Source organism: Dermochelys coriacea, chromosome 3 (genome assembly GCF_009764565.3).
Source record: "Dermochelys coriacea isolate rDerCor1 chromosome 3, rDerCor1.pri.v4, whole genome shotgun sequence".
Taxonomy (NCBI): domain Eukaryota; kingdom Metazoa; phylum Chordata; order Testudines; family Dermochelyidae; genus Dermochelys; species Dermochelys coriacea.
The window spans coordinates 176275560-176302601 of record NC_050070.1 but is presented as its reverse complement, the minus strand read 5'-3'; the positions used below and the strand labels follow the sequence as shown (position 1 = coordinate 176302601).

At 39.8% G+C, this 27042-nt stretch overlaps 1 long non-coding RNA gene across 1 annotated transcript; it reads left to right on the top strand.

Annotated features, from left to right (window-relative positions):
* The first annotated feature begins 1791 nt into the window (after positions 1-1791).
* LOC122459133 lies at positions 1792-15261 on the top strand. The gene is made up of 3 exons (XR_006279598.1): positions 1792-2037; positions 14092-14310; positions 14687-15261. It is a non-coding gene; the product is annotated as an uncharacterized LOC122459133 (long non-coding RNA).
* Positions 15262-27042: the final 11781 nt, after the last annotated feature.

The window sequence follows — 27042 nt, the reverse complement described above, 5'->3', positions numbered from 1 at the left end:
CAAACTTTGGGGAAAAGAAAGAAACAAGTCTGACGATTAAATTAAATGTGTTGTTTTTTTAAAGTGTGGGCAAAGAACGTCTACTTGCAGTTTTAACTCCATATTATTCCAACTGCTAGCGAGGCTCCTGGATCTTGCTCCCATGCAACTATATTTATTATTAGGTATGTTGCTTTTAAGAAGATTTAATCAGCATCTTGAGCTGGTAACTCTTTTGTTTAGTTTCTGTAGCTATGGAAGTGTGATTTACAGAGATTTGTACGGGTCATGGACGTCTTTCCAGACTTACTGTGTATATTTAGACAGGACTTTGCTTGGTGTTAAAAAGTGTATATTTTGAATAGGTTCACACACAGTAGCAAACAATACCGACATTGTAAAGGCATGTACAACGAGTATTGAAACGCAGCATCCAGACTTCAACTAATCTGCCCTCAATAAAGCTGAAATAATTATCCTAAGCCGCCTTTCTAGAAGAAAAATCATTGAGGAATTCAAAACTTTTTTAAAGATCTTTTCTGCATTCCGATGCAGATCTAGGGGTGAGGAATGGAGCCCAAACTACTTTCAGACATCAATGGAGGGAAGAGAGGGGGAAGAGATATTACAATTAAAATGTGAAAACATAGCGTGACTTGGCCTTTCCGAAGGATAATAATAATGCTGCTATGGGTGGTAGAAGTTCTTTAGCTGGACTCCGAACTGGTGGTGATCCCTTTCACAGCGCACTCCTCATGAAATAATTCCAAGTGGCAGATGAATGGGTCCAGTTGGAAGAGCTGCTGGACTGGAAGAACCTCGTTGTGTTACACATTCAACACATTTTCACTAAACTGGCATCGGTGTGCTATGTTATTCATAATGAAAATAACTCGCCCTCTTAATTTTTAGTGATCTGCTTAAACACTTCTGTTAACATACTTGGGGGAAACTTTTTCCCCTCTCCCTCCCTTTCTGTCTCATATTTCTAGTGACACAGTTAAGCAAGCAAAGAGGCGACTCAGCCCCTCCACCAATCGACTTGAAAGTATGAATTGTACAACAATATGTTTAGCCAAAGATTTTAATACAGAAAAAAATCTTTTCTTTGTAATCTTTTCCTTTTATGTAAAGGATTACAAAAAGTGTGGGGGGGGGGCGATTCCTGCGAGGGGTTTCTTAATATTTGATTCAATTTTCTTTAAGATGAAAATTAAACTACCCCAAAACTTCATTTCGGGGATCATATCAAAAAGGCCCTTCTTGTTTTCTAGTCTTTCACACAATCATATTCTGTGCACATGCTTAGACGATGCTCCTGGTATTAGGATTCCCGCTGAACTTTGCAAAGCTACAAAAACTCACACCAGAATCTGCTTTAGCTTGTTTCAGGTATAATCCGAGACCAACAAACTGCTTTTCTACCGAGAATTCTGTTTGCAAAAGATGTGTTCTGGAGTGAATCTCAAACCATGAGTAGATTAAAAAAAAAAAACCAATGGATGCGCCTATTAGCTAATACGAAGGTTTTAACTGAGCTCTGCATGTCTTACAGCATAAGCGATATTTCAGCCCGTGAGCTATTGCACAGTTGGATCCAACATCCTAAAATGTTTGAGGATACTGAAGCAGCTAACTCATCAAAGCGAGTTACTATGGCACGATATACATTAGACAAATCTTGGAAATGGGACTCAGTGTTTTTCTAGCGTAGCCGGTGATTCAGTTCTCCCCTAAGCCTGTTAGGGACACATTCTCATGTCCTTAAATGTACAAGCGGATAATTGTTGGCGCTCTATCTTTGTGTGAGGAGGCCAGGGTGTAAATGGCTTTTAATGACTGCAGCTGCTGGCTGAAAACTGTCAATGGAATTGGCTAATTCAGAGCTCCCGAATCTTGCGAGCTCTTTGCATAGTGCCGCTGAATCCGGACGAGCTGAACTAGAGAGTTACTGTCGAGGGGAGAGATACGAAGCCATGATCGCCAGCAGCAGGGAAAGCAAACAAGAGGACTGGGAAAGCAAACCCCTCTCTACTCGGAAAATCCTTTCCGGATCCTGTAAGTTTCTTATTCACACACTCAAGACCCGCAGGGAAGACTCTTGGTTTTGTTCTGACCCCCCACCCCCAATTCCCTACTCACTTTGTGGCTTAGGCGTCCGTGGAAATGATAAGAGTGTTCTCCTTACTGATAGACATCTTTACAGTGCTGGGGAAAGCTTCGGAGCTAAACTCCATTTCAACTTAATCTTATTTTATCCCGCATGATTCATTGTTTTAGCTCATATAATGACATGTGGCTTTGCAGGGAAGAGCTGGAGAGAAATTTGTTTTCCTTTCTGATGCACCAAGAAATTCATATCAAGTTGTGTGTGTCTCTGTTCAAGGCGCTGATGTTTCCAGCCTGCCCTGTTTCGGGGGGACCTTTTGTGGGAGAGAAAGGAGAGGTGGGCTCTTTACTGCTTGCTTTGACTTGTAGCTCCCACTAGGTTCTGATTTTCTGCTGCCCAGTAAATGCCCCCCAAGCCTGACTCGAGAATGACTTATTCGGCACTCCGGAGTGTTTTGGTTCAAACGGGTTCGGTGCCATATCTCATGTGTCTGGTCACCTTCTAGGTAGAAGGAAAGCTCTAAAATACAGTATCACGGGGCCGAGGCGGGTGAAATTAAGAGAGGGAGGGAGAGAATCAGGCAGGTAAAGGAGAACTGATCACATCCATCTATTTTTTATGAGGATTTAATTGAATTTTTGTCATTAGTAAGTGGCAAGTGCCGACAATATTGTACAGCCGCATTATTTGGAATTATCCTCCCTTTTTAAAGCCCGATTTCCCAAGATAAATGACCGCGTATTTGATGTCTGTGTCAGGGCTGGCCCGTTCGGCTCCTGTAATTCAATCCTGTTGATGTAATGAGTGCAGTATATGCTGTGTAAAAATGTGGGCAAACCATTTTTAACGGTTTTGGTGGGTGTGAGAGGCTGGCCGGGTATTTTATTACTTGCCCGAAACAATACCAACACTACGAGATTAACCTCTCCCCTTCCTTTGGGTAAACACGTCCATTGGTGGAAAATATGAAATATTTATTTGGGAAGGGAATTAAGGGATGAAATTTGTTGCAGTTCCAAAGTCCAGAGTTCTTTAAGCAGCAAACTTTTTCGATTAGGCGTTTAGCTCAAATGTGAACGTCCGTACAGTATGTCTCCTAACGATAAACTAATTCCTAATTTTGAAAGTGTCTGTTTAGCAGCATAAGCATACATACATCATCTGGCTTCTGAATTAAATACAGCTCTTAATGATGCCGCATTATCATCAAGGGACACTTGATTGATTGATCTAGGTATGATATATGTGCTGTACATCTAAATTAAATATTAAGTGAAATACTTAGCTCTAATTAGAAAATGTAACCTAGCAATGAAAAGTAGTAGAAATAAATTACAGAGGGAGAAAAAAGCCCTCCAGCCTATAAAATGTTACACTGATGAAAGTAGCATGTTTAACAGTCATGTGTACAGATGCTGACATATTAACAACAACCAGCAGCACTGAAATGATTGACATGTCATTAAGCCATCAGGCGGATTTTAATAATTCTGTCAAAACCAGAACATTTTCGTCAAGTTTTTTTTTCGTTCTTATTTTTCAGTATAGTAACCCCAGGAAAAAATAATTAGGTTGGGGGGGGGGTGAAGGAGATAGGAAACCATTAAGGATTTACCAAAAACAAACAAACAAAAAACACCATCAAAACCCAATCCTCTCCCGGAGATAAGGTTTTCGAAGAGAGCTGGGTTTCTTCTTATGCGATTGTGCCTTCAAAAGGTAAACAACGACACAGTTGCCTCAACTTTCCCCTTTAATAAAAAGTTCCTGGTGTGACAGAAAATCTGAATATTTTATCAATCTCTTTTAGTGACCCTCATTAGGTGGGCATCCTGCAAAGGCCCTGGCGTTATAAGAAAGCTGCCCAATCAGAGCATTTGCACGCCTTGTTAGCGATGGTTAATGAAGCTTCCCCATACACTGAAAGAAAGGCCCCCTCAATGTAGATTTACCTTATGTCAACTCGTTACTTCTAATGAATCGCATCAAAATTCTTCTTTGAATGGGACTGAAGCACATAGAACCTGCAGCCCCCTGGATTCCGCCCCCCCCTTTTCTCTTTCTTAAAGAAGAGTTTACACATGCCAGACAGCAGAGCTTCTGAGATCTAGGTGACAACGTGCATTTATTGGAATGAAAAAATATCTACTCGCCAATGTAATATCAGAGTAAAGTCACCAGGGCACCATGGATGTGGCCCCTTTAAACTAGTTTAATCAAACATTCCTTAAGAAAACATTTATTGAAATGATTCGGACACACTCTTCCTTTGCCTTCTGCAGTGCACACACACTGCAGGATGAGGTGTATCAAATTATGGACGCTTCGCTGCTGTCAGGTATACGTTTGCTCTTTGCCTCTGATTTGAAGCCCCTGCGCCATTCCTCCCTCTGGGCTAGCACTTTAAAATCAATTAGTATGTTCAATTCTTGAGGTAAATTATTCAAACAAATGTTTGGAAGACCCCAAGGGAGAATTTGGCCATGACAAAAGATTTGATTGGCTTTATTTTCCCCAAAAGCAACAAAGGCACAAGGCTGGGAGAACAATCCACTACATCAGTGCCTGGCCAATTAAATGAAAGTCATTAGCTTCTTCCTGAAAATCCTGCCTTTAAAATGAAATGGGGAAGAAGAGAATCGGGTGTTTTGTGGTATTTGTAGCACCAGGACTTTTTTTAAACCTTTACCCACTAGAAATTTTTGTTCCATCTGAACAACAGAAAACCCATAATACAAATTATGACATTCACTCATTCTAATCCATTATCTGCCCGCCGCACTGTCTATGCATTGATTCCCATATGCTTTCCATAGCTCTCAGTGACTGAGTAAAGCTACAACAGTGTAAGACACTTCTTGAGCTATACCTAACAATTGCAAGACTGTGCCTGTTGTAAACATGAAGTGTTCCCAGCTTTACCATTCAGCTGTGAACAAACAAAAAAGTAAATAAATTGGGCTAATTGTAACTCTAAAAAATGAGCTTGCAATCTGCGAAAAAAACATCGATAGATTCCCGAGAAAGAGATCTATCTGGAGCCGTTTCCCTTTTGTCCCCCTACTTATGTACTTCTAGCACATTTCAAGGTCCTCACCGAACTCAGCATAGATCTACAAGGAAAGATCCTTCTTCTCTCTTGTCCTAACTTTCACAACCTCTGCAAACTCTGGTGAGCACAGCTAGCGAGCATTAGCTCACCAGTTTGTGGCCCTGTGCCTGCTGGAGGCTTTCTTCCCAGGAAGAGCCTGCCGGACCCAGGCTGTTGAGGGAGAAGAGCTAAAAATGTTGTTTCTTAACTTTGCACCCCAGAAGACAAGAGTTCGAACTTTTTCAAGGATCCTCGGGAAGGTAAGGTATATTTGGAACAAGATCACCCTCTTATGGTCTCATCCATAATATAATGTGCATGTGTGTGTATGTGTGGTATCATCTCAACTGAAAATGACTAAAGAAGAGAGAGAAGAAATAGGGACATCAACAGCATTAACCGGATTTTTAAAAATTGTTCTTAAAGGAATGCAATAGAAACAACGTGTCAGCAACCATAAGACAGGTGGCTCTGAGCCCCAAGAGAGCACCTTGGCTTGTCCCTTTCCTTTTTAACTTTTCTGTCCTGAACACTGCTCCATCTTGCCAACCAATGAGTCATAGGCAGCTACCTGGTTAAATAAAGTATTCTCCCAGAGGGCCCCCCCCCCAAAAGGAGAGAAGCCAGAGGATATGCAGGAGATAAACCTAATTCCTTTTATATACAACCCGGAAATAATCCATTCCGAGTTTGGACTGGGTTGGTGTGGTCCATAATAATGGCTTAATTTTTTAGATATCATTTGCTTTAATTAAGACTGCCTTTAAACTTGAAATAAATAAACGATCTACTGGCCTGGTAAGACCTTCTCAAGCTAATATGTGAAACTTTAACTAACAGCAGGTACAAGTATACAGGTATACTTAAGGCTATAAATGATACAGAAATTCAAGAGCCTAAGAAGTTGGCCTTTGTACAGTAACTCGAATAGGGAAACTGCACTATACATAAGCAATTATTTATCTTTTTTACTAAAAGTGTCAAATTCTCCTTAATGATGGCATAGGTGAAGTTGTTTCAAACTGGCCAAAATAGGCATTATTCTTTATCATGTAAATTATATCCACTTGACCCCACGTTAGTGGAAATGCTTATTCGTGGATCACACTGAAACTGATTTAAACCACAGAATAAAACAAATATTTGGCAAAATCCGAGGCAGCAAATTAAGATAAATAGAATTCTTCAGTTAAAAAGTGAAAGATTTTAGGAACGTTAACTAAAATCTTTGATCATTGTGACAAACTTTAAGAATCAGGAATTTTAAAAAATATTAACCATGCTTTCTAGATGTCACAAGAAATTCGTGTATGTAATCTCCCAGCACAAGAGTAAAAGAACAGAAAACGTATGAACCATAGGAGTGTTAGATACATAAAAGACCTCCAAGTATCAAATACTCTGATGCATATTTTAAAATAGTAAAAGAAATGAAAAGACATTTAACACTCGTGTACAACAAAAATGAAGGTTTGATAAAGAAAATGCCGCTTGCAGTTGCTATTTGATTGGATAAATATACTTTTGACATGGAGTGACATGATGTTATTTTGACACAAAATGAAAGACTTACTGGAGATATAAAGACATAGGTACAGATAAATACAGATATATACACTCATTTATAAATTAGTGGGTACATGTGGTATGAAATCAGAGAGTCAATGGCGTACAAAGTAATGCAGGAAAATACATCATGGGTACAACGCTGATCTGAGGTAAGTTTAATTTTTAACTGCTAGAGATTATTGGAAATCAAATAAAAATTCGACATGCATTGACCCATTAGAGGATTTAGCAGTGAGGAGCGAGAGATTTTCCAGTGCTTTTGTCACTAATGTTTCAATGCTCTGCACTAACTTTAAGAAAGTGTCAGTAGAATAACAAATTGAGGGCATGAAAGGCCATAGAGAGAAAGCAAGCAAGGATGCTCTTGACTTCTTAGCAGTCGCTTAGAAAGGAACTCGAGCTTAATATGAGGACTCAATCAGTGGATAGCACAAAGCTGGGAAAAGGGGAAGAAAAAAGTTGGACTCAGCACGTGCAGTTTGGTCAAGTCGCTTGATTAAGCAGTGAATAAAAACTCCAAGGCTCAGAGCCTTTCAGTGCAAAATCACCTTCTGCCTTCAACTTTTCTAACCCAACATGAAGCCGCCACTGACAAAAACTGTATTCAAGCAAGAAACCTGGGGACTTGGAAGTGGCAGGGCAAGTCTTTAAAAAGAAATGTGTATTTCATTGAAGGAATAGGTGTTCTAATATCACACACACGTGTGTGCGTACAAGGATGGATGTACACGTGTGTGTGTCTATGTGTGTGGTTTGTATGTCTTATAAATTATGCTGTATTTATGTAGCTATATAGCTATATTTGCGGGTAGGTATAAAAATCCATATATCTATGCATCCATACGTACAGTTGTTATATACACACATACAGATCCATATACTATGTGCATGTATGATAGATAGATAGATAGATATGGTATAATTTAGCCATTTAATAGACCTAGAGAAGTAGATTTTTCTTAGAAGATTCTGTTATCAGACTCACTCCTTCCTTAAGAAACAGCTGGTTTTAAAGCCAAGCTGTAAAGATTTTTAACAGCTTAGCCAATATCAGAGATAAGAAAAATCTGGAAGATGCTACTAGGACATCAGATTTTAATGGGCTTCTTCACTGGTGAAGGGAAACTTCATTCTGTTCCCTGTACGTATAATGATGTAGACAGACTTCGATATATACTCTATTTAATCTTTCTGTGTGACAGAGCTGTTTAAGTGTATACCATGCCTACATTCTTTGTATCCAGACCAAAAGGATGCATTGTTGAAAGAAAACTATTCAAAATCTTTCATCTGATAGAAACGATCCAGCAACTGTGAGGCAGCTACAGTACAATGGTTCTGTCTACATAATAGTATCTGATAAAAATACAGCGTGTCAGTGCAACAAAAAGTTAAAAGTCGTAAACGTTTCCATCTTATATATTGTATGCAGTCAATAACATTGCAACCCTGCCTGTCCCCCCACCATTATCTGGTACATAGCACTTTAAAATCGAGGACATTGTGTTTGAAATCCCGGGTTCTAGGCACAGAGAGAGGGGAGCAATAGCTTTCTTACCTGCTAAGGTAAGCGAGGGCTATTAAAGGTGTAATGACGATAGGGTAAATATTCCTGAGGAAGAGGAGATTCCTCTTCTAAGACCTTGTTTATTTTATTTGGAATGTAGTATCATGTAGCCTAATCTATTACCAAGATCAAAGATTTAGAGGGAGATTATATCTACCTAATATTTTCTTTTTTTTTTCAGACACTTTCTTCAGTGGGATCAAAAAAAATTAATCATATGCATGTTATTCTCCTTTGCTGCAAGAGAAGAGTGCTAATTGCCAAACCCCAAAATGTGAAGCAGAGAACATTTGACTAATGTAGTTAGCAACCCTGCCTTGGGTAGAAGCATTTAGCTAGCTGACTGGGAGGGTGTTTTGCTGCTCAATCAATTTAGTGAGATGGAGTTTTCCTCCTAAACTACACTCCCCGAAAAGTAGTAGCTCTTTTCCCTAGAACAGCCACGAGCAGCTGAGGATGGCGCTCATGAGTCTTAATAGGGTCACAAAGGAGGTTTTAGTCTTTTTAATTTCCAGCCACAAGAACCAATGTAGAATTCTTGTTTTATCTCATATACATACAAAAATGCAACAATTAAAAACAATGGCACATCTGGCTTGTGAGATCTGCCCCAGTGTTTCTGTCCAGTTTATTTTTATCAGTAGGATGGCTGCTTGGTTATGAAATTTCCTTTTGGGCTGGGTTACACCCTGACAGCCAAGCGTGCGCAGGGCGCACCAAGCTACCTCCTAGCCCCCCTGACACGCAAATGCATAGCCCTGAAGATCTGAGGCAGGAAACGGACAAATTGCCCGATGTGACCTTCAGGGAGTACATTTCAACTGCTAAACATTAAGAAAGTGCTTCTCTCCCTTGCAGGCGCCATATTAAGGCAGGGAGCTGCTGAGCTGGGGAGGGGTCGGGGGGAGAGGGGGGGGGAAGGGAAGGCAGTTGGACAGTTGATCTAGTTTTACACAGTTGTTAATTCAGACTGGGCGAACACTGGACGTCTGCACGGGAACAGCAGGGCTTTCTGAGTTCTCTCTCCACCCGAGAGGATGGGCTTTATAATAGTCATCTCTGCCCGGGGACCCCACATTGCAAAACAGCCCTACCGCTCTTTTTAAAAAAATGCCTTAAAGCATACCCTGAAACTGGAAGCCCTGAGATAGCATGTCCTCGTGTGAGACAATGCCTGACTCTGCAGGATTAGCCTCTCTTTTTTTATTAATCACTTTTCAGAAATTCTAACCGATCCTCAGGCAGTAGTCCAAAGTCATTCATAAAACAACGACTGTGCTAATTAAACCGATCCCCCCCCCACACACCCTATCCAGATTTTGCTAAAATCTTTGCCTTGTTGAGACAGACACGATGAGGCTGGGTCCTTATTTTAAGGAAAAGGGAACTCCCCCCCCCATGCTGATGAAGTTTCCAAAACTTGTAAAAATATTTCCGAAATGTATGTGGAGTTGCTTTGCGCTGCATTCTTCACCCTCGTAGTTTTAAAACGACTATAGCATTAAACCTAATACTTAACCGAGACTTTAAGAAAAATAAGTTCTACTGATATCCGTTAGCTGGTAAATTAACATAACGTACAATCATAAGTAGAGCAAATACCATTTAGAATCTATACACTCCATATTTGAAAACTGGATGCAATTCTAGGAATCAAATACACTCTAAATAATTCATAACAAAGCACCCACGCCCATTTCTCTCTCTCTCTCTCTCTCACACACACACGTTCATTGTATGCTTTCCCATATTTTTGTCCTTTTTCCAGACTGCAGTTACTGAAGGTCAGATGAAGAGGTCATGGCTCTGCATCCCCTATAAATAGATTTTGATATTTAGACAGCTATTGCTACTCAATATTAACTTACAGGATAATGGAGAGAGATACCGCATGCACTGAACCTGTTATTCACGAGTGAGCAGCATCTGTCGAATACAATTCTCGTCTTTTGCCCTGTTTGGACATAGCGCAATCAATAGGGAGAAGGAAGTCTTGAAGCTGGGGGGAGGGTGGGAGCACTGTGCAGCAATAGAGATGCAGGTACAATACTGAACTACACAGGGGCTGACGAGAGCGCTTTAGCTTAGCCCAGTAGTCAGGTACAGGCCGGTGACACGTGGTTAAACAGATGGGGGTAATTGAAAGTTTCCAGGCAGACTTGGAGTGGACTTTTAAAAGCGTAGGACGGTCTCGCGTGAAAAGATGGCAAACTTTGTCTAATTTAATGTGAACATACAGAGACACCCGATCTCCCCTTATTACTTTAACATGCGTTGATTCATAACATATAAAGAAGTAGAGATTCAGAGTTCACCGTTTAACCCATTTATTAGTACAGATGATTCAAGGAAAGGGAAGGTCTTCAACTGTAGGTAATATCTTGAGGATTAAAAACAGTTGGAACTGAGCTTTCTGTATTCCATTTTACCAAAATACCCCTTTACTTCTAAATGCCTGCAGTGTTTCTTTCTTTCTTTCTTTCTTTCTTTCTTTCTTTCTTTCTTTCTTTCTTTCTTTCTTTCTTTTCCAGTATGGCCTCTATTTTTATGTGGTGATTAAAATGAAATGAACTCCTATAACTTCCGTTGTGTGAAAGAAAATCCAAAAACAAACACACAAACCAAGCTCAGGAACAACCTCTGGCCGCCGTTAGCGAAGGTGGTGCATTTTTACAAGGCTGTATTGTTATTATTTTTACTCATTCTATAAAGATGTCAACTACATACATTTCATTTGATAATCAGGATTTGAAGCTGTGAAGCAATACCTGGGTGTGGTTTGTTTATGCAGAGGTCTGTGGGGACAAGAGCGTGTCTGAGTGTCACATTCGCAAAACCCTCTATGGAATGTGAATCTGAGGTTTAGCTTGAGAACAGCATTCTTCTCCTAATGTACAGTTTTGCTATTTAAAACATGATTTCTAAGCCTTTTACAAAGCAAGTCCCTATTTTACTGGCAAGATTGCCGCTCTCAGGCTAGCTTTAATTAAGTTCCTTTGTGGGAGAAAAAATGCATGTCTTTCTATATTTACACCGTATTTATCTGGAAATGTTGTGATGCAGGTTCCAGTTTCTTTCTGTATGTGATCTTTATCAGATAAAAACTATGGAGGGCAGTGAAGGCTTGCATTTAATAAACAGTGTCTGAAAAGAGAGTTGGAAAGATTTTTTTTTTATCCCTGCATTCGTTCGACTCAATCTTTAATGGGTACGAGCAACATCTGGTTGTTTAGGGAAAGTTCTTATTTTAAGAAAAGGGATTATCGCCAGGAAACAGGCACAAAAGAACAAGTTTCAGTAGATTCAGACTCCATACAGCCGGGTTTTTTTTCCGGACACACTTTTCCAAAGAGTGTAGAGGACCAGATCACTTACCTTTCTGATCGGCGACTTCATTCCCAGAGTAAAATCAAGCCACATCAAACTACACGAATCCTCCTTATTAACTGTACTTGTATTCACTTCTGCCAGGCTGGTTTGCTAAATGTGCTTTAATGGGTTGTATTTTGTTGGGGAGGGGGGCCCGGACTGGAAACAGGCAGCAAACTCAGTGGAATTCTTGTAAACATTAAAGTCGGTAAGTGTAATACTTCCAGGACAAAGAGAACTTAGAGACTAACAAATTTATTTGAGCATAGGCTTTTCTGGGCTAAAACCCACTTCATCGGATGCATGCAGTGGAAAATACAGTAGGAAGATATATATATATATATATATATATATATGTATATATATATATATATATAGATATATATATATAGAAAGAGAGAGAGAGCGAGAGCTGCATGCATCCGATGAAGTGGGTTATAGCCCAGGAAAGCTTATGCTCAAATAAATTTGTTAGTCTCTAAGGTGCCACAAATACTCCTCCTTCTTTTTGCTGATACAGACTAACACTGATGCCACCCTGAAACTTCCAGGACAGTTATTCAGACAGTTATATGGCGTATTGTTTGTTACTGCGCACAAAGAGTTATGATCTTCAGCTTTAAGAGAAGAAAAGTAAAAGCAATTCTGCAAACAACCTAGGAACAAATTGACGACTGCAACTTTTTCAGCCTTCCTCGCCAGACTGAAAAGGGGCAGCAGCCTTCCCACCAGTTATACGTTATTTCATCTGCCAGCCACCCTTCCTCCGAAGCCCTGACGCAGGGTCTGAAAGTGCGGTGTGCTCGGTGCAGCGCTATCTCTAAAAATATTGTCTTGGATTAAATGGCTCTGAGCATACAGCTCCCCAAGAGCAGTTTGGGATCCAGGAGCGCAATTTTGCCTAAAGGATGCAATGATGCAGTAATAACCCACCCTCGCCACTTCTCTGTGTACAGCAGAGTACCACAGCAATGCAAATAGTCGCTTCGTTCAGTGTTGTCTTAGGCTGGTAACAATCGGGAGAAGCCCTTAAAACGAGTGCCAGGGCCACAAGGAAAGAATTTCACCCTTGGAGGGGATTTTGTGGGGGCGAATATTATATATCTCGTGTTCTTAAATCAATAGGAGAGTTTGCGAGGCGCAGTCCCATATACCTTTAACTACAGTGATTACTAAATTAATAGCAGGCACTAAGACAGATGTCAAAACGTCTTGAAAATGCTTATCTGTGAATAATTGAGAAGGTGGTAGGACGTATTATCTGATCATAGAATGAAATATGTATGAGGAACAGCTGTTCGCAATAGTCACCTCCCGTTATTTCATTAGTTTAGAGTCCTCCTCATTTAAAGAAGCGCTTTAATGAAATTGGTCATTTACTTATGTCCACTTTTATTCAACATCAGAGATTGATGACATTCGTGCCCCCACGAAAATATACACGAAGGAGCAAAATGCTTTCCACTGACTCATCTCTATCTTTCTTCTGCCTGGATAGGAGTTCTGGGGCATTTGACTCCTGCACTTGCCACTAGATTATTTGGTCCTAGAGACAGACGCACATATTGGATTAGTGCGTGGGTGTATCTCTATATTCGAATCCAATGCGAATCCAGATGGCTCGATCAAGATCAAGCTGCTCAGGATTCCCTGAGAGGACGGATCTGAGATGCTCACCTAAGAACCATCAGCTAATAGTCGTTTATTAAGATTTCAGGTTGAACAGCAGCAGACTCCTGAACTGCTTATTGTTGACATAAACTTCCAGACGTTAAGCGTCTGCTGTTGCACATCATGGTTAATGTGTAGTACCAGATGTTGCTTTGCAACCTATTGTCTGGAGACACTGTTTAGTTCAGGTTAAAATATCTTGACTCGCATTGCTTAGTTGGCTATTGTGTGAGCATTAGTGAAGTGTCATGAAAAGGTAATGGGAAGTCCTGGGAGGTTAGCGCTCTGAGTGTGTCCAGGAGGTCCTTGGTTCATGGTGGGGTTACAATGACTATTGACGGCTTTTGTTTTCTCTCTTCAGAGAACCCTTTTCCTTCCTCTAAAAGGATGTGCCCCGTTTTCTTTCCCTTAGTAGCTTTCTCCACCTATGTCATTAGAAGGACCAATGTTTGTTTTTCTAGTTCCCCTAAATCGCCCCAAAGAGGAAAACAAATCGCTTTGTTGCGTCACCACCACCCGCAAGGCCCAGGGCTGGCTGGGGGGGGGGCAGGTTTCTAATTTTGGTCAGGGATTGTTTGCCGAGGAAGGGGGGAAACTAGGCTCTCAAGTTCATCTCAAACTGGCCGAGCCCGAGCTCCGAAGAGAAAATACACCAGGGCTCCAAAAGTTCACGGCCAAACCACCCCAGCCCTCGCCTCCCCTCTCTGACCTCTTCACCATCTTCTCTGTCTTTAGGCTTTTCTCCTCCGGCTCAGCCGCCCCAGTGGAAGAAAGGGCAGACGGGGAGCGGAGCGGCACGGCCCCCCGGGACGAGCAGTGACACTGGGCTCCAAACAGAAAGGCGAGATACTTGCTACAAACTCCGATCCTGCTTTTTCCCCTGACCCAGAACCGGCTCGTTTTTATTCCTTTCTCGGCTTGCACCGCCTAGCCAGGCCAGCTGCAGTCGCGGAGGTATGCGAAGACTTATGCTCCGGGGTGGGGTGGGGGCTGAGCTATGGACATAAATCGGAATCCCCCCCCCCCAAATACTTCGGGTACGTTGCTATTCTACATCTATATGGAGGTAACTATTTATACATGGGAGCGTGCAATTAGTTAAAAGACTATTATTTATTATTAATTATTATTATTATTATTATTATTTAAGATTATTAAAAGACTTCAATACTTCGCATTTGTTTCACTAAATTGAGGGCACAATCCAGCGATTGAGCCTCAGCCTGTCGGACTGGGATCTGGGTATTGGGGGGGGAAGGCTTGTCGATGACCTTTAGAATAGCCAAAGTTATCTAATATTTCGATTTCTCTTTTGCACTCTTTCATTCAGGCTGGTGTTTCCCTCACTCTCACAGGAGACAAAATAAATCGGAGTCAGTTTCACGGTCCCTGAGATTCATCTACTCCAGATTTACACCGGTGTAGCCTTATTACCTTCAGTGATATCGCAGTATTACTGCGAGTAGACTCGGGCCAATAGCTGTGGGACTAGTTGCGTTGAACATTATATGACTCTGTTTTCTGTCACGGTAGCTCAACGCCACACCATGGGAGCATATATCCTCATCAGCTAGATAATTCACCAATAGTGGAGACTGTGAAAACATCTTTCCGCGGTAGCACATTTATACATCGAGAGAAACCATGTTTCCCCTTCCCGCTCTGAAGTTTGCAAAGCCACTACAGGATGCAGTTAACATGTTTAACTATGCAGTCCCATAAATGCCCAAGTGATAAAAAAGCCACATTTTGTTTTTCAGCATTGAGAGTGCCGCTTTTGTAGACCAATGCACTACATAAAGTAGATGTATTTGTGTTATTACTAACATTTTTTCCTTGTGCATAATCCCTTATGCCTTTTATTATAATCCTACATATTACAGTTAATCTGTAATGATACTGCTTCAGAGGGACCTGTTGCACACAGTGATGGTAATTTGTCACCTTGGTAACAGTTTTAAATAAAGATTATAACAATGATGTCAACTGTATTTATTCACCCTACTGTAGGAGGGGTCTAAGGATTACTACTATTGAGGACCGAGTTTAAGAAGCAGTCGAGAGATTCTATGTTATTATAATTTGATGTATCACTTTTTAGTTTGTCTTGAGAAAACACAATCATTGTTTTAAATAGTGAAAAGATTTGCAAACTGCTGAGAACTCTGCAAACTTTAATTTTCTGAATGAGGGATGTATTATTATGGATTAGGTTTATCAGGGGCCAAGTATCCTTAGGTAGAACATTTTACTCTGCCAGAGAAATATTCCAGAATAAGTACTATTTAGAGACCCTGATGAATAATGCTAACACGAATCTACCATTAGCTTTCTGCATGAGCTTTCTCCCCTATTAAAGCTCACAATAAATTGATCACTAGCTGAAAGCAAAATTAAATGTAATTGCTTTTATTTATCTATTGCTTTTATATCATTAAAATATTTTAGTTACATTTTATAAAATAGCATCTGCTTTGATTATTACCTGCCATATCTGTCGATCCACTTCGTGTATATGCAGTACCACAATATTAACAATTAAGAAAAAAGCATATTTTATATATCGTATCTGTCAAGATATATTACAGTTCCCATTAACAAAAATACATTATTCTTGTTGAAGAAGCTATGAAGCATATCTTTCATGAACTCTTTATTAGTAATCATAGTTGTCAAAAATTAGATATGCACAGATTGCAGATGCAAAAGAAATATTAGATGCAAAATGAAATATACCATAGAATTGAGGCATAACTATTTTTCCTCTTTAAAATAAAAATTTTACAGAGTGAAAATCTGAGCTATTAAGCTTACTTAAAAGATGGCTTTGTTGGTTTAATTATACTGTAGTTATTTTATAAATATGTTTCAAAGGAAGCTTGCCATATTGAATGTCAATGAGGCCTTAAAGAAAAGACTTACAAAAGCTAATGCATACCAAATACCAAATTTTAGTCATTAGCATTCCTATTTATTACAAACTAAAGGAACCTATTAGCAGACAAGAATGTCTGTTTAGCTAGCATTACAATGTTTGGCCATTACAATAAAAAAAGGCAAAGTATGATTTTTTTCATTTAGAACTATATGTTCCTTTTTACCTAGAAGGCCACATGTACCAAAAAAATATTTAGAGTGGAAACTATGATTCTTCATTATTGTGGGGCAATACGGAGCCAAATCCTGTAGTCTTTATGGAGAGAAAACTTCCATGTCTCTAAATGGAGATGATTTTGATTGAGTAAGAACTGCAGATTTTTGTCCCACTTGTTAACCGTGAAGTTTTAATGACCTTCAGTTAGAATATAACATGGCTTTGTAAATCAAGTTTTGACTACGGAAGGCCTGCAGGCTCAAGCCCTTGGGATTTAGGGCCTGATCTAAAGCCCCTTAAATCAGTGGGACTCTTTCTGGTGACTTCAGTAGATATTGGATCAGGCCCACAATATGCAGAGTGGCCTACCTGCTTAGGGTAGGAGAAATAGGAACTGGAACCTGAATTAGCTGATGCAGGCTTCTAAGCAGCATTTTCTTTTCTGTGCCTGTCACAAAACAAGCATATTTATTAAAAGTGTTGGTCTGTTCTGGGAACTGCGTCAATACATTTTCAGTCTGGCAATGAATATTTCTTAAAACCTTTGAAGAAGCTATATTATTCCCTCTGTTGATGCACATCCAAAAGATGAATGTGTGTAGTGTGCTGCTTCTTAAAAAAAAGTTATGCACAAAGAGAGAGACTTTTTGTGCACAAAAAGAGGTAAGTTTTATTGTGTTTTTACTGAACACATGCTTTTGATGTTGACCATTCCAGTTATAAAAAATTTCTTTAGATCAGGCATCTGGAGATGCCTGATGACAAGGCAACAAATTAATATCCACTTTTTTCCTTTGTTGCGATGTATATTTGCAATGTCCTTCGGTCTTATTATAATTGGTTAAGATCGTGGTATCTCTTTTAATTTGATAGTGAAATTCTGAATGAAAGCAGAGAAGTTTCACAATTGCTACAGAATGACAACATTATTGATATTGCCTAATGCCTATTTTGTTTCAGAAACAACTTCTGTTCCCAAAGGAAACTGTAAAAAAAGAAAAAGAAGGGAGTCATAGCCCCCAATCCAGTAAAGTTCACAAAGTGATGCCCGAATTGCAAAATTTGAGTTTCTACTTTTAATTGATCATTTATAGATCTAACTTTTAAAGTGTAAGACAAGGTTTAATTTGACTAATAAAGCTCACCCTTGATTTTAATTTTGCAAGAACAGGGTGAAGAAACTTGCAATGAAGTCTTATTTTCCATGAAACAAAATCACTGTATAAGTACTGTAAATATACCACACCAAAGAATGAAAGTTTCCCCCTCAATCCATCTGCAAGATCTGTAAGTATAGCAAATTTACTTTACACAGATTTAACTCCTAAATTCTTATGCTGTCATTATAAAATAGGTTATTTATACATTCACAAGAACATATGGAGAGAAGTTTAATTGAAGTATTTCATTATCACCTTTGAGAGCCTCAATATGTATGAGATACATTCAACAAAGAAGGCCTTGTTTGACCCTATGCATGTATGCTATATGTCCCTGCATTTCATTGATGAAAACGGAATTGGTCTTAATTTCTGTTGGCAGGTATATTTAGGGGCTTATCTCAAAATGATCTAGTCTCCTCATGACTGTGCTAAAAGAACTTGGAATGAAGGAGAATTTAGGAGGAAAACAATGTTGAAAAATTCATTATAAAAGCAATCAGACTTTTTGAAATTGTAAGAACTCTCATATTTCCATGGAGGTATTTTCTGAGTCAAAGATCTTCACTTCCATTTATTATTATGAAAGGCAGAGGTTCAAGAAGCTGCAGACAATCCAAACTAATAATAAATCTGAAGGAATCTTGATGTCTTCTCTCAAAAATTGTAATTTTCACAATGAGCATTTTTCCAGGTCATCATGTCTGTAAAACAAATGGAGCTGATCCATTGATCTACAAATCAGAAGGTCCTGGGAAGATCAGAGATATCTGGAGGGTCTTTCACTTATATTTGGATGATTTAGATAACTACTGTTAGAATATTTTCAGCATAGGAGTCTTTTCTTTGTAGTGATGTTATTATCTACCATCAACTAATTGGTGTAACTATAAATCTTTCTATTAGAGTGATAAATAGGGTCTATACTTAAAGGAGAAAAGACTAATAATCTAATAGAATGAGTGTCAGAAGAAGTTCAGACAAAAAGACCAGCCCTTATGGGGGGGGGGGAAATGTTGTGATGAAGCATTCTTTTGTTAAAACCATCCTATTAATATGAAGTCAAATACAAGAGTTTGAACAAAAATGCTTAAATCACATCATTCTGAGCAATGATGTCTTCTTTTCACTCTAAACCATCCATAGTCTTTTATAGCCAAATACACTACACAACAAGGTGTTTTGAAAAGCTTCATCTATCAAGTTTAACAACTTTCTGGTGTAACTTCTGAGAGTGCTTATTGCTTATTCATGTGGAAGTGAGTACGCCCAACTCGTTTTGCCTGCTTTTGCTACTCTTTGTTGGTTTGTGAAGCTGTTAGGGTAGCTGCAAATGGCTTCTCGAGTGACATTTGCTGACATTCAGTGAAGTATATTTATCAGCATTCTTCACCTCACCTCTATACATGTAAACCATTTTATTTTGTTCTTCATAGCAACCTCCTTTTCTCTATCCATGCTCTGAAAATAATAAATGGCAAGGTGGCATATTTTTCCAGCTGCACTAAAATGTCACTGTGAAAAATCTTTAATGGTCTAAGTGTAGCTTTTCAGGTTGTAACTTGTCAAGTAACTGAGAAATTCTAGAGTTTCTCTTTAATCCACAGTTCTTTGGAACCATATAACTCCAGGCAGAGACTAATTATAAGTTATACCCATCAGAGCTGGACAAGCATAAACCAAGTAGAATACACTTGATAAGGGCTAATTTTACATCTGCATTCTCTCTTTATGCTTTGTTACTTCATTTTCTGTATTCAGAAATGCTAAATGTGCCTTATTGTATTCTCATTAATATGTGTGTGTGTGTGAATTTATGTTTGTTTTAATTACTTTGCTCATAATTATCATTGAACACCCTTCCCCAACTATCATTAATTATTATTTATATTATGGTAGCATCTAGGCGCCACAAAAGAAATTGGGCCCAGATTGTGCTAGGAACTGTACCAAGATCTAATTAGAGCTCTGCAAATCCATGGATATCCACTTTAAATCTGCGGACCATGTTCACAGATCACGGATCAGATGCAGATACAAATTTTGTATCCACGCAAGGCTCGACACATAATAGGAATTAGTCCACGAGGAGTTTACAATCTAACTAGACTAGATAGAACAAGGGTAGGAGAAAGGAAATATTATACCCATTTTACAGGTTTATAAATTCTTTAATCTCTGTAATAATCTGGGGATCTTTTTCCACCTTATACTGAAGAGAGCAAAAGGAATAAAATACTAATGCTGACAATGAGAAATCTTTATGAATAAGGGATGGGTTTCCTGTCTGAGCCACCATTTTGTTGATGCTGTTAGAATGAAATATGTTTCCTCATGTACAAAAAGTGGCTAAAATGATTTCACCATTAACTGTGTGTCCATCATATTTCCTTTACCATGAGAAAAAGACTTCATAAAGCATAAACTGGTCTATTTGTACCTACTATGCAATATTTATCCAACTTCTCATAAATGAGCCAAGATAAAAATCAGTAAGGGTAAAATTCACCACCGCCCATGAAGAGGGCCAATACAATACCTGTGCACCACTTATGCCCATAGAGAGTTTTGCTACTGACTTCAGTGGGACCAAGATTTCATTTTTAAGAGTTAAGTGGTACATAAGCTTTGTGCTGGTCCTCTGCATAGTGGTGAATTTAATCCATAATGTCTACAAAATATTTATTTTTAGGAAGAATACCTTTGCTAACTTTCTTTAATGTCACTGTCAACCTTAAGAAAAAATATATTATCCACTTGACACATTTTCCACTCGGCATTTTCAAGGGTTTTTTAATTTTCTGGTATTTTGTATCAGAACATGGCATCTGTGTCCTGGATTTCACTGTATAGTCTTTGACACTGGGTGTCAAAAAGGTGCCTTCTCCATGCAGAGCACGTATTTGCTGAGGTAAAGCAAACTCACAGCTTTTGAGGTTTATTTCAGGCTGGGTTACAAGAACACTTGAGTTAACTATTACATTTCTAGACCTTGCACTGCTGTTTATCTGCATGTGCAATTCCCATTGAGGTCAATGAAAGCTGTGTGCATGGATGGAAGTCAATACATGACCTAAAGGCCAAATTCTACTCTCAGATCCACACTTCAGGTCTTGAGTTAAGTATATATATTTGTTATCTATCATGGTGAAAGCTAGATAAATAAATACAACTACTACTTAAGTTGACTGTTTAAAGAGCTTAGAGCAGCCTTTGGGCTCCATTCTGCCTTCAAGTCACAGACAGAGCTCTCCCAAGATCAGTGTAAATTCTGCGGCTCATTGAGGTCAGTACATGGCCCTGAGTGCTTTGCTTTTGATGCTTTGGCATTATGCTACCCTTCAGAAAGTGCAGATCACTGTATCTATGTCATATTTGTGATGACAGGATCCTCAAAGGGGGAGTGATGTTGCCAAAACTCAGGATTTTGAGCAAGATACTTAGGCAGAGACACACTTATGGTCAGTAGGTAGCTCTGTACTCTCTGTCATGTGTAGCTCTCCGTAGACAGAAGAGCATACATCATTCCAGCTGAAGTTGCCAGTTACTTATACTCAAATGATTTATGTTCCTCTTATTTCAGAATATAGCATTAGAACAGGTAGCTAATCTAATCTGTTTATTTAATCTGTCTATGGCATTTTGAATGCACCTGTCTTCTTGGTATCCAAGTCCCAGTGCAGGAAGATTTGGCCTTGGTGAAGGCTGGGAACCAATAGAAGCAAGGCAGCCTCCCAAAAGGATGATTTGAAAGAAAATCAGCCAGTTGTGGGTTTCCCCCCCAGTGGAGAACATGACATGGCCCATTCTTTGGCATGTGTGCACGTATGACCTTCTGCCCTTCACCACCATCTGAGGATAAACTATATACTTGGTCCTACAACCGAAGTTGCATGCACAGCTCTCCTAAGTGTTTCAAGCTAAGCACTTTTATCTTCAACCACGCACAGCTGGGCCTTGTATTAACATCTGGTTTATTTAAGATTTGCATATAGTATAGAATATGTTGCATATAGCATAGAATATGTTGGGTTGGAAAGAACCTTGAGAAGTTAGCTGGTCCATCCCCCTGTATGTCTAGACCATGTATGTCTAGACCAGGGGCGGGCAAACTTTTTGGCCTGAGGGCCACATCGGGTTTCCAAAATTGTATGGAACGCTGGTTAGGGGAGGTTGTGTCTCCCCAAACAGCCAGGTCTGGCCCAGCCCCCACCTCCTATCCGACCCCACCCCAGCTTCTTGCCCCCTGACAGCTCCCCCTGGGATTCCTGCCCCACCTACCACCCCCTGACCACCTCTGGACCCTCCACCCCTGACTGCCCCCTACCGCCCCATCCAACCCTCCCTCATTTCTGACTGCCCCCCCAGGGACCCCTGCCCTCTATCCAACCCCCCAGCCCCCTTACTGCACTGCCTGGAGCACCGGCAGCTGGCGGCACTACAGCCACGCCACCCAGAGCACCAGGTCAGGCTGTGGCTCTGCAACTGTGCTGCCCAGCCGCCCAGAGCATTGTGCCGGCGGCGCAGTGAGCTGAGGCTGCAGAGGAGGGGGAACAGTGGGGGGGAGGGGCCCGGGGCTAGACTCCCGGGCCAGGAGCTCAGGGGCAGGGCAGGACCATCCTGCGGGCCGGATGTGGCCCGTGGGCTGTAGTTTGCCCAACTCTGGTCTAGACCATCCATGACAGGTGTTTGTCTGACCTGTTCTTAAAAACCTCCACAACCTCCCTTGGAAGCCTAGTCCCATACTTAATTATTTTTATAGTTCACAAGATTTTCCTAGGTTTCAGAGTAGCAGCCATGTTAGTCTGTATTCACAAAAAGAAAAGGAGTACTTGTGGCACCTTAGAGACTAACAAATTTATTAGAGCATAAGCTTTCGTGAGCTACAGCTCACTTCATCGGATGCATTTCCACCAAATGCATCCAATGAAGTGAGCTGTAGCTCACGAAAGCTTATGCTCTAATAAATTTGTTAATGCATCCAATGAAGTGAGCTGTAGCTCACGAAAGCTTATGCTCTAATAAATTTGTTAGTCTCTAAGGTGCCACAAGTACTCCTTTTCTTTTTAAGATTTTCCTACTATCTAACCTAAATCTCCCTTGCTGCTGATTAAGCCAATTACTTGTCCTACCCTCCATGGACATGGAGAACAATTGTTCATCATCCTTTTTATAACAGCCTCTAACATATTTGAAGACTTACGAAATACCCACTCAGTCTTAAGAAAAAAGAACAGGAGGACTTGTGGCACCTTCAGAGACTAACAAATTTATTTGAGCATAAGCTTTCGTGAGCTACAGCTCACTTCATCAGATGCATGCAGTGGAAAATACAGTAGGGGGATTTTATATACACAGAAGACATGAAACAATGGGTGTTACCATACACACTGTAACGAGAGTGATCAGGTAAGGTGAGCTATTACCAGCAGGAGAGGAAAAAAAACCTTTTGTAGTCATAATCAAGGTGGGCCATTTCCAGCAGTTGACAAGAACGTGTGAGGAACAGCCCTTGCTTACAGACAGCCCCCCAACCTGAAGCAAATACTCACCAGCAATCACACACCACACAACAAAAATACTAACCCAGGAACCTATCCTTGCAACAAAGCCCGTTGCCAACTCTGTCCACATATGTATTCAGGGGACACCATCATAGGGCCTAATCACATCAGCCACACTGTAGGAGGCTCGTTCACCTGCACATCTACCAATGTGATATATGCCATCATGTGCCAGCAATGCCCCTCTGCCATGTACATTCGCCAAACCAGACAGTCTCTATGTAAAAGAATAAATGGACACAAATCAGATGTCAAGAATTATAACATTCAAAAACCAGTCGGAGAACACTTCAATATCTCTGGTCACTCATTACAGACCTAAAAGTGGCAATATTACAACAAAAAAACTTCAAAAACAGACTCCAACGAGAGACTGCTGAATTGGAATTAATTTGCAAAACTGGACACCATTAACTTAGGCTTGAATAAAGACTGGGAGTGGGTGAGTCATTACACAAAGTAAAACTATTTCCACATGTTTATTTCCCCCCACCCCCCACTGTTCCTCACACGTTCTTATCAACTGCTGGAAATGGCCCACCTTGATTATCACTACAAAAGGTTTTTTTTTTCTCTCCTGCTGGTAATAGCTCACCTTACCTGATCACTCTCCTTACAGCGTGTATGGTAACACCCATTGTTTCATGTTCTCTGTGAATCTCCCCACTGTATTTTCCACTGCATGCATCCAATGAAGTGAACTGCTCAAATAAATGTGTTAGTCTCTAAGTCCGCCTGTTCTTTGTGCGGATGCAGACTAACACGGCTGCTCCTCTGAAATCCCTCAGTCTTCTTTTCTCAAAACTCAGCATGCCAGGTATTTTTAACCTTTCCCATAGGTCAGATATTCGACACCTATTATCATTTTTGTTGCCCTCCTCTGGACCCTCTCCAATTTGTCCACATCGTTCTTAAAGTGTGGCACCTAAACCTGGACACAGTACTCCAGGGGAGGCCTCCTCAGTGTGGGTAGTTTGCTTGCAAAAACAAACAAACAAACAAACAAGCAAAAAAACAAACAAAAAACAAAACCCCCAAACATGCATTTTTCTACATAAATTATGTATTTTTTTGAAAATGTTAAAACTCTCTTTCTACTGGCATGGGAAAAGGTTCAAAATTACAAAAGGGAGAGAAAAAGATACAGGTTGGGATTTTCAAGAGTATTCAGCATTGGCCTAACTTTGCTCCATTTATGTCAATGGTAAAACTCCCAATGGCTTCTGTAAGGATGTTTTCAGGACCATCGACCAGGGCCACAGGTTACCTTACGAACCTAGCAAAGCAGACAACTACTGATTGCTGTAGCAGACAAAACCATGGCTAACTCCAGAGTTCAGATCCAAGGAGTATACGTGCAAAGTGCCACACCTCAGTGACCTGTATAAACTCAGCCAGTGATCTGTACACAAAGGCAAAGATTTAAGTCTCTGTACGCTATTTTGTACTCAAGATGACACCCTAATTTCTATCAAAACCCTTCATCTCTGATTTGTTATATACTAATGATTAGCAAAATCTATGACCAAATATAAGATTCTGCATTACATACTAGGTTATATAATGTGCTTATCTACTTATTAGCAATAATAACAAATCTGAAGATCTAACAGGGACTTCAGGGACTTTCCTTGTTCATCTTGATTATATGTGGCTGGGTCATCATGACTGCTCATTGTAATCTCATCCTTGTCCTGTACCCAAATCCAAGGACATTTCAAGAGTTGAACAGGATATCTTACTTAAGCAGATGGCTTTGTTTTGCATTCCTTCCGAAAAAGTTATGTGAAGCCCTTCTTAAAAACTAGTCCATCCATTGTATTAGTTATATTGATTATACAAAAATAACAGGAGGACTTGTGGCACCTTAGAGACTAACAAATTTATTTCAGCATAAGCTTTCATGAGCTACAGTCCGCTAACACGGCTGCTTCTCTGAAACCATTGATTATGTACTTGCTTATATATTTACTAACTAGTATGTGATGTATAAAATACATGATTAAATACACTTAGTCCCTTACCATTTGACATGAGGTAAGTTCACCTAGTCGCTGGTTTACCTCCTTACTTCAAAGGGAGCATACTTAGGCTAACACTGAGTGCTTCTGAAAATCGCATCCATAACAGTCCCCCTTAGGTCAAAGGCAACATAGTATCACTTATTAAGTAAAACTTATGGCTTATAAGAAATTACCCACAAAAAAGGTACATAGGTTCCTGCAGCTCCAGGACATCCTTAAGTCACACTTCAGCAAGTTATGAAGTTATCTTTGGCAAGAAATCATACCATGTTGTCAACCATATAGGAGTAGGGTTATGTGTCTGTGACGTGTCAGTTGTCTTCTTTGTCACTTCATTGCAGTCATGACATCTAAGTAAAAGGCAACCACTGCTATTTTAAACCCTGTGAATCCACAGAAATGTAATCTGTAAACATTTGTTCAGTGCTTACCTGAGTATTTCTCCACCACAAATTGGATGTCTGAAGGCTTTACTCTCACTCACAGGTCAGTACTTGTCCGTATCTCTCCAATTTTATTCTTTCTAACCTGACTTTACAAAGCAGAGGATTCATGGGAAAACCTTTTGCCCACTAAATGCTTAACACTTGCTTTGTTTTTATATTAACCACATCCTTGAAAAGAATACAAGGATTTATTGTCTCAAAAAGTATCATGATGCAGTGAAAATGATAATATTGCCATAAAGAAGGGACCAAATACGGATGTTCAGTTGTTTAGTGATCTGTATTGTTCTCATTTTGGGTGTCTTCCACTGTTTTGCCTAATTTACTCATACCCTGGTGTACTGATTTGCAGCTAACACCCTGATTTGTTACAGTAAAAACCGAAGTGAACAATTACAAAAACTTAATGAACAATGTGAGAAGAATGGCAAGCTTTCAGAAAAAAAAATCTCTTTTTTTAAATAGAAGAAGCTACTGAGATTTCTTAATTTTGCTACAACTTAAATCCATAGAACATGTATCAATGAGAGAGGCAGATCAGATTCTGATGTCAGTTACACCATTATAAATCCAGAGAAACTGCATTGACTTAAGAGGAGTTACCCTAGGGTTCACACTGATGTGCATGAGATCAGAATCTAGCAGAGAGAAAAAAGCATATATAGAGAATTGTGTGTCCTGGTATACATTCTTAGCATAAGATTAATGATATTGCTGGTATTATCTCAATTCCTCTACAAAATACCTTTTTAGTCAAATTAGCAGAGATTTCATTTCACAAAATGAAACTGCACATTGAATATGTCACATAGGTAATATAATCATACTCTGTGGTAAGGTAACCATCTGCTATGAATATGACCTGTATGCTCTCTGGTCTAGAGAAAAGGATGGTTGAAAGTGGCAATTAATAAGGTCAAAGAGCTAAGGAGAGGAGGAACACCGCTCCTGGTCATCGGATTTATTTGGTATAACTTTGCTGTTTCACTTCATTAGCTACTTATGCCTGCATGTGGATGTCGGTGGTAGATAACTGCTTCATAACACTTATTTCTATACTACTCTCCATCTTAAAAAAGTTTAACTTAAAAACAACTTTTAGCTGCTAACGCAATGTTTTGCTGCTACCACGCTAACCACGTCACTCCTTTGCATCTCTCTTTTTATTATTTTCTGTCTGTTACTGTACCACCTTTAAACTCCTCTCCTAGGTGCTACTATCATCCTGCCCCTTATGCATGAGATAATTTCCTTCTACTTTTGTATCCAGGGTCTTCTGACTTCTCCTTCAAATCACCTTTCAGAGCAGTCTCTCCTTCTTTCTCATCATTAATAGTCTCCTCAAATTCTGACTCTTGAATTGTTGTTCTGAATTTGCCAGTCTCATTTAGAATGTAT